The sequence below is a fragment of the Triticum aestivum genome, chromosome 3B (assembly GCF_018294505.1).
Source record: "Triticum aestivum cultivar Chinese Spring chromosome 3B, IWGSC CS RefSeq v2.1, whole genome shotgun sequence".
Taxonomy (NCBI): domain Eukaryota; kingdom Viridiplantae; phylum Streptophyta; class Magnoliopsida; order Poales; family Poaceae; genus Triticum; species Triticum aestivum.
The window spans coordinates 379,481,704-379,491,764 of NC_057801.1; the positions used below are offsets into that span (position 1 = coordinate 379,481,704).

The 10,061-nt window shown below is 43.7% G+C and overlaps 1 long non-coding RNA gene across 1 annotated transcript; it reads left to right on the forward strand.

Annotated features, from left to right (window-relative positions):
* Positions 1-2,609: 2,609 nt before the first annotated feature.
* On the forward strand, positions 2,610-4,287 carry LOC123069954 (uncharacterized). The gene is made up of 2 exons (XR_006433261.1): positions 2,610-3,417; positions 3,546-4,287. It is a non-coding gene; the product is annotated as an uncharacterized lncRNA (long non-coding RNA).
* Positions 4,288-10,061: the final 5,774 nt, after the last annotated feature.

The following is a 10,061-nucleotide window of genomic DNA, read 5'->3' on the forward strand; positions in this document are numbered from 1 at the left end:
AGGTAGGATGGAATTGGGGGGCCACTGGTGATGTACCAGTACTGCAGAGCCGCATTCGTGAGCTTCTTGAGAGGGACATTAACCTTGTCAGCATAATGCAAGTGATGTTAATCCGACGGATGTTGTCGTGCCAACGCCGGCCTCTCCGGATGTGGGAGTTCAATCCAGAGGGTCCGCGGACTGTTAAGCACTTCTTCGGCTTGAAGCTCGAAGGGATGTGCAAATTATTCTTCGGACTGAAAGTAGAGTGTCCGGACACCACCGAGGATGCGGGCCTAAGCTACAATCGCCTAGATACCCAAGTAAGTAACCTTGATACCGGACACCTTATTTTGTATTTGTCATAATTGTTTATTCTGAAAATCATCCGTGGCTAGGAATGGCTCAGCAAGGCGGAGAGAATCAGGTGTCCGGCGCCACTTCCCGAAGGCTCGCCTGGTCCCACCATGGCCAAGATGCTTGACCGGGTACTCAGCAGAATGCCCTCAGGGAAAGACAAGGGGAAGAACGAAGAAACCGAACTTCACACGCTACGCATCCGAACAGGGGGAATTGTTACCTCTCCTAAGGAGGATAGTCGGGAAGGGGAGGCTAAGGCCTCCTCCCCGCGCGGGAAGAAGAGGGCTCCCTCCGAAGACTTGGAGACGGAGATGCCCAAACCAGGGAAAAAGGTATCCCCAGGGGGCCCTGCCCCGACGGGCACCCTCACCACGTCATGCCCGCCAATGGGCCAGCCCTCCACCGAGCTGTAAGTCAATCATTAATTCGAAGGTACTGTGTTTCTCTTAGATCAATAACCAGGATTCGTCTTTTGCAGGCCGGCTAGCAGTTCTTCTCAACAGAGTTCGTCTTCGGGGGATCTTCCTCCGGAGATGATAGAGAGCGAGACCCCACCCACCTCTCCGCCTCATGAAGTGGGCGACACCGAGGTGTCGTCAAGGAGGAGTCCGGATCTGCCGAAGCCGGAAGCCAATGCGTCAGCCGCCCTGAGCCCGGAGCGTTTGGCTCCCACGAGGGGCGATAGGAAGGGTCCGTCACAGTTCAATGTCCGGCCAGACGTACTGACAGGCCTACTGGAGCGAGCTGCGCTCTCGGAGGAGCACCGCTCATTAATGAGCGCGGTGCTCAAGAAGATTTCATCCGCTACAAGCGGTTTAAATGAAGCATTTACAAGCCTGCTAAGAGGCTTTGAGGTATGTAGTCAAAAATATACTATTTTTGGGCTGTGAGGCACGCGCTAGGTGTGCTCCATATAGATAGTAGCCCCTGAGACTCTGGTTGCCCGCCCTAGGCGGCAAACGGGGGATCACAAATCAATGATTGCGCTGTAAATACATGCAGGTACCTGTGGGTCTGGCCGCCGACTAGTCCGTTGAAGTTGCCGAACTAACGAGGCAGATTGGATCGATTGATGCCGATATCACGCTGGTGAACGAGCGGCTGGACAAATCAAAAGGTATGTGCTCTGCCTTCCTTTGTATAGGAAAATATGAAGGCGGCATGATATTAATGTAATATGTTTGGACTGCAGATGGTGCTGCTGCCGTGGAGGCCCCAAGGGTGGAACTTGCCCAGGCCAAGGAGCAAGCTCGGATTAGCAATGCGGCTGCCCTAAAAGCGGCCGAAGAGTTGAGAGCCGAACAGGCTGCTCGTCGCCGAAGCGAGGAAAAAATAGCCGAAATGGCTGTGGAGTTAAAAAATGCCGCCGACCGGTATGAACTCCTCGAAAAGGAGAATAAGGCTAGTTCGGCCGACCTAAACAAGGCACTTAATGCCACCAAGGAGATGCGGACCGAGGTCAGGGGTGTGCAGGAGGAGCTTCCACAGGCCGGTAAAATCGCGGCTGGGGGCTCCTACTTACTGCGGACGAAGTTTTTGGATCCGAAGTATTCTCCCCTGGATGGACGCTGGAGTCCTGCAGATGCGTATGCGCACTTGGCGAAGAGTACAGCTGATGCAGCCAAGTTTTTGCGAGGGTCAAGGTGATAAAGAAGTGGAGAAGCTTTTCTGGTCACAATTTCATGCTCCCGCGCGCCTGCTGCCGTTAAGTGAAAAGATGGCTGCTGTGGCGGAACTTCACAGGTTGTCCGGACTTGCAATGCGGTCTGTGATAGACCATCTTTGGCCAAAGGGGCCTAAGCCGGACAGTTACTTTGGCTTGGTGCAACAGTTCCTTGGGGCCATGCCTCATATTGATGCCATGAGAAGGTCGGCGTGCATAGAAGGTGCACGGATGGCCCTTACCCGCGTTAAAGCATTTTGGACAGATATGGAGGCCACCATTATAGCGACCCAGAATCCGGAGGGAGGCCAATATCCGGCCGAGCACTATTTGGCGCAGGTAACAGAAGGTGCCCGCCTAATAAAGGCGCGGTGCTCGAAGGACGTCTTGTTCGAGTGACAAATCAGTTCATTGTAAAAACAATGTTATTTTGGTTATAAGGCTATATTTATACTTTTTGCCTGAAAATATTATTGTGTCTCCTGTGTAGCCTTTTATATATATATATATATATAGGGTAGTACTATTCTGATCCCGGGATCAGAATAATTATTTGGATCAGGGCGGTCCTATAAGGGCCCGATGAAGATGTTCCTGAGATCCAAAAGCCCGACTGAACCGGAGCCCACCCATTCCTCCCCAACCTCCGCGTTTCCTCCTCTGCCCCGATTCACCTGCCGCCATGAGCACACCATGCGCCGCCCACACCGCCGCTCCCGGCCACCGCGCCACCCCACCCCGGATCCGGCCGTCGCAGCGCCCCCACCCACGGATCTTGCCGTCGCACCAGCCCGCTCCAACCCCAGCTTTCGGCCACGCGCACGACCCCATCTAGCGGCGCCACCGCACCGGCCACCAACCAACCTCCGCTCGTCGGGATATTGCGGCTGCGCCACAGCCACCCACACGCGTCGCAAGACGCCGGGACCCTGCCACCGCGCGACCTTCCTCCACCTTCCACTGCGACCTTCCTCCACATGCCACCACGACCTTCTCCCTTCCGCCGTGCGCCATCGCCTCCGGCGGTTCTGCCTGCATCACCTCCACCTTCCACTGCCAGCCCCCATGCGCGGCTCCCTCCAGTTTCCTCCGCGCCCGCCTCCACCTGAACTTCCCCCATCCCCGCTTCCTCCCAGCCCCGACGTCCCCGGTGTCGGCCACGTGCATCACCCCCAGCCACGCACCTCGTCGGCGAGTGGAGCTCCCGCGCGCTGCCGCGTGGATGCAGTTACCACTGCCTCCCGGCACGCAGATCGAGCCATGGCCGGCGAGGTCGACCACGGCCGCGGCCTGAGCGCCCATCCATTCCTCCCCTGCAGCTCCCCCTCCTTCCTCGACGTCGTCACCTGTTGTTGCTTCGACGCCACGAGCTGACCCGTCTCAGGCCGGCGTCCCTGCGCCCCGCCGCTGACCAGGTTTGGGATCTCATACTACTTACGTTCGGCTCCTCTGCACTCTACAGTTCAGTTTCTACTGATGTTGTAGCTCCTAAATCTATCGTCCGCTTAACGCGGTGGTGATTTTCACTCCCTGCGATGACCAGCACGAAGAAGCCAGCACACAATGGTGTCAGCACTGCGGAGGCCGGGAGCTCGCCTGCCTTGAAGATGATCTGAAGGACTATAGCACAATATCGTGAAGAGACTGTAATTGTCGCACGTTCATAAAGCCCTTGACTCAAGGATCAAAGAGAAACTAGTTGTTTAAATAGAGGTGGAGGAATATGTGTGTCGATGCATGATTTGAGGCAAGATCTTTCTTTGTCACTTTGATCTTCGAAGCAGGGCACTGACGGATTACTTATTTACTTCTCTAAACTTATCAAACAACTGCTACAGGTCCAGTGATGTATCGCTGCAGCTCCCGGCGGTCAATGGTGTTGTTGCGGTGCGGTTGGCTTCACAATGCACGGCTGAGAGAAGGCAACTATGCTGACCGGCAAACTGAATCAGAGGACCGCCGTCATGGCTCTTCTGGCATCGGTGCGGTATTTTTTGGATTAATAACTTAAATAAGGGAGATGGCAGACTACGTAACATCATGAAGGGACAAAAATCGAGAGAGCCTTATATACATTGAAAAAGACAATAGATTTTGATGTCTGATGTTGGTTCCTTCCCCCTGTCCTAAAATTGTATCCAGATCAAATCACTGATTCGTTTCCCTGTCCAGTTTTGTATTTTTCTCTAAGTGATTTTGATGTCTGAAGTTCAACTGTATATGTAGGTGAAAAAACTGGTGTTTTGTCTCATTGGTTTCAGTTTCACCGACTGGTTTTCTTCCCATTTTATCTCCAAAAGTGCATCAACGCCATGGAGTATTTATTCTCGTGTTCTTGCATCATTCATTGATTCCCGCGTGCCACTGTCACACACCTTCAGGCCCCTCCCTGCAGCAAGCGTCATCCGAGGTGCAGCACCGCCCTGGGCAGGTCGCGAGCACTCCTTCGGTCGTTACCTGCGCATCGGCAGGAAATCCAGTGCCTTGGTACTACCAGAACTCTTCTCTCCAGCCCCGTAAAACAACAACGGTCGCCCAGTTGGACCCCGAAAAGTAGCGTGCGACTCACCCTTCCATCCCCTCTCTAGTTCTTCCATTGTTTTTGAGTTTTGGTCTCACTTGAAAAATAATATGTTTTTGGCATCGACGGCATGGTCACTGTGAATAGATAAATTTTGATTGTAAGTCGCCACACAATGCAGATTGTTCAGTCCAGTTTGACTCTAGGTCGAAGTTTGATGCAATGTACGTGATTGATGTATATTATATACTACTATAAATGCATCAAATGTCCTGCTGTTTCGACGTGATTGTGCAGTCCAATGTGGCTCCAGGTTGAAGATTGTAGTAGTATATAAAACTATGCACTCTCGTGCTGGGCAATTACAGCAGCGAGCAGTCGAGCCTCCAACAAATAGAGCAAGTGGAGATAAAAAAAAAGAAGCCACTCTACTACTATATGAAAAAAAGGAGCTCACCTAAAAAATTGGATGTTCATGAATTAAAAAGAGTAGTTAAAAGTACAACACTATGATGATTCTAAAAGAATATCTAATTTCCTTTTATTGTTTTAATATTCAAAAAATGCCCAGTGTTATTTCCTCCATATCTAAAATACAAATGTAGAAGTTCAAAAAACATTTGAGCAAGAAGTTGGGAAAAATACTTAAAAAATGTTTATAAAAAATGACTTTCCTCATTTGTAAAAAAATCCGAGAAGATCATATAAAAATGGAAAATTTTCAAAAAGTTTATAATACATGATTTTCCCCATTTAGAAAAACACTAGAAGTTCGAATTAAAACAACAGAGCGGTTCATTGTTTAACAGCAAAATATGATTTTTTTTTCATGTTACTAACCAATAAAACTAAGAAGTTCAAATTGAATTCTACATTTGTATACTAAGCAAGCAAAAATGGATTTTTGTAACTTTAAATATTGAATCCTACATTTGTATCTTGATTTTTTTAGTGATGTATGATTCGAAAAACAATGCGAAGTATGACTGAGGAAAAATACTTCATGGACATTCTTCAACATAGATTCAGGGTACCAATGTTATTTTGTATTTTTGTAAATGCATGTAGCACACAAAGTGTATGTGTATTGTTGTGTGTAATTTTCTTTTAACACTAATAGCTTGCGAATTTCATGTTTCAAAAATTCATAAGTTCACGTGTACTACATACTGAAGAAATTCATCAATGAGAAAAAGGACCGCCTATGCATTTCACTCACAACAAAAAATTCCTAAAACTGTCGCGAGACAAAAATGCAAAACTTCACAAGATATAACATAGTAAGTTCATAGAAAATGGTGGGAAAACATAATTTTGTTTTGTAAGTTTAACCATTTCTAAAAAATACATTGAAGTTCAAATTTTAATAATGGGGCGGTTCAATGTTTATTTACAAACCTGTAATTTTCCTCGATACTATAGAATAAACAAAGAAGTTCAAAAAATAAAAAATGGAGCACTTTGAAAAGTTTATAAAAAATGGTGTTTCTACATTTTACTAAAAAAATGGATAAGTTCAAATTTAAATAAGATAGAAGTTCAAAATGTTTATTACAAAACCAAGAAGGTCAAATTTAAAAAACCGAGCAGTTTAAAAATTTGTAAACATGGATTTGCCGCTGTTTTTTAAGATCTAGAAATTCAAATTTAAAGAAGTGAGCGATTCAATGTTTATTACGTAACTAGGACTTTTCCCTTTACTAATGACTAACACTAAGATATCCTAATTAAAAAAATAAAGATTAAAACCAAGAAGTTTAATTTTAAAAAATGAAGTAGTTCAATGCATATTAAAAACTCAGTTTTTTCTTGTTACTAAATAATGAACCCAAGAAGTTCAATTTTTAAAAGCAGAGCAGTTTGATACTTATTTAAAAACTCATTTTTTTGTTACGAAAAAATAAGCCCAATAAGTTCTATTCGAAATAATGAAGTTCTATTAAAATAAACCCAGAAGTTCAAATTTAAAAACAGAGTCGATCGATGTCTACCAAAAAGTAGGATTTTTTCCGTTAGTAAAATAAATAAAAGCAGGAAGTCCAAATTAGAAAGATGGAGAAGTTCGATGATTATAGAAAACTCAGATTTTCCTCGTTTTTAAAGAATGGGAACAAGAAGTTCAAAAATAAAATAACAAGAAGTTCAACTTTTAAGACTAGAGCGCTTCAAAATTTCATAAAAAAGATTAAGAAATAAAACCAGGAAGTCCATAATAAAAAGATGGAGAAGTTCGATGATTATAGAAAACTTAGATTTTCCTCGTTATTAAAGAATGGAAAAAAGAAGTTTAAAAATAAAATAACAAGAAGTTCAACTTTTAAAAATAGAGCGCTTCAAACTTTATAAAAAAGGATTAATAAATTCAGATTAATATTCATAAAAACTCAGATATTTTCACGTAACTGAGAGAAGTTCGGATTGATAAGTGTCATATGTTCATGTACTACACGGTGTGCATTTTTATTAAAAAAAGAATATAAAACAATGGCTAAATTTTGTGTTGTTATAAGTTCAAGTCCTCCGTCGGGAAAGTTAAAAAAATATTGTGAGAGTGGTTTGTATAAAAGGAATATCATTTGTGTAACATTGACGAATGGATGAGAAAATTACAAACGAAAATACGTCACAGAAGTTCAACGTCAAAACAACAGGAAGTTCAACTACTACAGTGAATGAATTTCAGATGAAAAACTTTTAAAACCGTCGCCAGTATGAAAAATCGATCAACGCGGGAAAGTTGGCTGTTTATAGCAGCTTTCCACCGGTACATCACTTGCTCAATTCCGGTGAGTGGATGGAGAGCTACGAGCAGTGGATGGAGAGCTACGAGCGAAAAAATCATGTGAAAAACAGAGTGAAGTTCAGGTACACGCGCCGAGAAGTTCAGGTTCTTCACGTAGTGCATTTTTGAAGAATCTGTTTCGCGATAAAGGTAGAACGAATGATCTCACCGTTTTCAAAATTACAGGAAAACGGCTAGGAATCAGAGAAAACCATTAACATGGAAAAGTTTTGAATTTTCTGTAGCTATTCAGCGGTATATTCTTTGCCTCATTCCGATAAAGTTTGTAGAAATTACATGAAAAATATGTTTTTAGCCATTTTGAAAATTGAATTAAAACCATAAAGAATTGGGAGAAATAGTATATACAAAAAGTTTCGAATTTGTTCAAGCTTTCCAACGCCATATCGTTTGCTGCATTCGGACGTACGGTTAAAACATTAGCTCGAAAATACGAACACGGTGTAACTTGTATCATTTTCTAAATTACTTTTAAACCTTTCAAAATTAGAAAAAACTTTTAACATGAAAAAGTAGCGCATTTTCATAAGCTTTCCAACGCCATAATATTTGCCTCAATTGGATTAGCGGTTTAGAAATAGCGTAAAAAATACGAACTCGGGTGTTTCATTTGCGAAATTCTACGGTTTTCCAAATTACTCTTTATCCATAAGGAATTAGAGAAAACTTTCAACATGTGCAAGGAGCGGTTTTGCAGCAGCTTTCCAACGCCATATTAGTTGCGTCATTACGATAAACGGTTTAAAAACGCGATTGAAAATACGATTCATGTTTTTTGTATGAAGAAAAAACGGTTTTTAAAACTGCTCTTAAACCGCTTACATTTCGCCAAAAATTTAACCTGGGTCATGATATTGGTGTCCATAGCTTTCCAACGCTATATAGCAAGCTCCGTTTGGGCAATGTTGGCGGAAGTTCAACCTAGCACAGGGGGAAGTTCAGGTCGAACAACTCAGGCAGCAAAATTGCAAAAAATACGAGTTCATCACGAATCGAGAGCAAAATCCGCCAATGAGCGAGATTCCTATTTAAAACCGGTATTTAGTTGCTAAAAAACGTTCCTAGATTACACTAACATCATATAGAACACAACTAACGAGAACAATTCGCGGGGGAACCACAGTTGCGAAGATAGCCCGAAGGTCGGGTTCGTACAGAGGGAAGTTCAGGTGCGCGTACAAACAAAAATACGTCACAGAAGTTCAACGTGAAAACAGCATGGAGTTCAACTACTACGCTGAATGAAATTCAGAACTTTTAAAATCGTTGCAAGTATGAAAAAATGATCAACACGAGAAAGTTGTGTGTTTACAGCAGCTTTCCATCGGTATATCACTTGCTCAATTCAAGTGAGTGGATAGAGAGCTAGGAGCAGTGGATAGAGATATACGAGCAAAAAAAAGCACGTGAAAAATAGAGTGAAGTTCAAGTACACGTGCCGAGAAGTTCAGGTTCTTCACGCGGTGCATTTTCGAAGAATCAGTTTCGCGATAAAGGCAGAATGAATGATCTCGCCATTTTCGCAACTACTTGAAAACGGCTAGGAAATAGAGAAAACCATCAACATGAAAAAGTTTTGCATTTTCCGTAGCTTTTCAACGGTATATTAGTTGCCCCATTCCGATAAAGTATGTACAAATTATGCCAAAAATACGTTTTTGTTCATTTTCCAATTTGACTTAAAAATGTAATGAGTTAGGAGAAACAATATATACAAAAAAGTTTCGCATTTTCTCAAACTTTCCAACGCCGTATCATTTGTGTCATTCGGACGTACGGTTAAAAAATTATCTCGAACATACGAACTCGGTGGAACTTGTACCGTTTTCTGAATTACTTTTAAACCGTTCCAAATTAGAAAAAACTTTTAACATGAAAAAGTAGCGCATTTTCACAAGCTTTCCAATGCCATATCATTTGCCTCAAATGGTTTAGCCATTTAGAAATTACATTGAAAATACGAACTCGGCTGTTCGGTTTGCGAAATTTTACGGTTTTAAAAATTACTCTTTATCCATAAGGAATTAGAGAAAACTTTCAGCATGTCGAAGGAGCCGTTTTGCAGCAGCTTTCCAATGCTATATTACTTACCTCATTCCGATAAACGGTTTAGAAATGCGATCGAAAATACGATTCATGTTTGTTGTATGAAGAAAAAATGGTTTCCAAAACTGTTCTTAAACCGCTTACATTTTGCCAAAAATTTAACTTGGATCATGATATTGGTGTCCATAGCTTTCCAACGGTATATCGCAAGCCCCATTTGGACACTTTTTAGCTGAAGTTCAACCTAGTACAGAGGAAAGTTCAAGCGCGTTACTCAGGCAATTCAGGTTGTGATCAGAATATTATTCTGACCCCGTGATCAGAATAGTGTTTATGTGTGTGTGTGTGTGTGTGTGTGTGTGTGTGTATAGGGTGGGTCTATTATGATAACACCCATTAAGACCTTATTCTGCACACCGGATCCGCTTATTCTGCCAACACCTCCCGACCCGCAGCACACAGCCAGCCGAACCGATCTAACCACGAGCGTCTGAAGGAAAAAAACTAACACACACAGCCACTCCCCGTAATCGCCACGACAGCCTTCGTCAACCCACCCCCTTCCACCCACACCCCACCCCCATGGCGGCCGATAGGGGCACCGGATCCGAGCGGCACCCTGCCGTGTCCCACCTTTTCTCCCGCGCCGCCATGGCGAGCGCACCCCCCGGGCATCTCCTATCTAGGAG